This window comes from Apodemus sylvaticus, chromosome 20 (assembly GCF_947179515.1).
Source record: "Apodemus sylvaticus chromosome 20, mApoSyl1.1, whole genome shotgun sequence".
Lineage (NCBI taxonomy): Eukaryota > Metazoa > Chordata > Mammalia > Rodentia > Muridae > Apodemus > Apodemus sylvaticus.
Window position 1 is genome coordinate 42,093,713 of NC_067491.1, and position 674 is coordinate 42,094,386.

The 674-nt window shown below is 47.0% G+C and overlaps 1 protein-coding gene across 1 annotated transcript in view; it reads right to left on the reverse strand.

Moving 5' to 3' along the window:
• Cdk17 (cyclin dependent kinase 17) overlaps positions 1-342 on the reverse strand; it is a 91,499-nt gene extending 91,157 nt beyond the window's left edge. Inside the window, exon 1 of the mRNA XM_052165296.1 lies at positions 1-342. This exon is cut by the window's left edge and continues 9 nt beyond it. The gene's annotated coding sequence lies outside the window, so the exon portion shown is untranslated.
• Between the last annotated feature and the right edge of the window lie 332 nt (positions 343-674).

A 674-nucleotide genomic window follows, 5' to 3' on the forward strand; every position in this document is an offset into this window, starting at 1 on the left:
GGACAAGCAAGCATCCAGCAGACTTAACCCATCCAGCCGTTTGTGGCAAGAGAAATGTTTAGATCAATCCAGTCCCGCCAAGGATTGTTCTCAGGCCCATCAACAGCACAGTGGGGCTGAGGGCAGGGGCCATCCGCACTTCCTACACAACAAACCTTAGTTTGGAAAGGCACTAGTCTGAAGCTAGTGGCCTGCGATCGTGCGGGCTCACCCACCTTTCTGTTCCCTACGCAGCTTCAGTCTCCTTGTAACGGTCCGGGACCATCATTTCCTTATCTTCAGAAAGCATATTTTTCCTGCTGTGTTCGATCTTACTAAAGGTTACTTACACATGTGACTCTTGGCTGCTCTGATAATATGCTGCAGCCCGTTTCTACCGTTTAATATTAATCCTTGAATGAAAGAGAGGAGAGAGAAATTTTCTTATCAGTTGCAAACAACTCCTTCCCCTCCTCAACCCCCACCCCACCCCCCGCCCCAGTTATACCACCAGGTAATCTCTATGACTGATTAAAAAAAAATACACACCGCCATGCTGCACTCGATCCGCGCCTGAGTTGCGCTTTGGTAATCTGATTTTTGTCGATTTTTTTTTTTTTTTAACAATTGTTAAGTTGGTTGGTAAGGAGACTTGGTGGGTTTTCTTGGAGGAGGCAGAGAGAAAGGCACCTGTT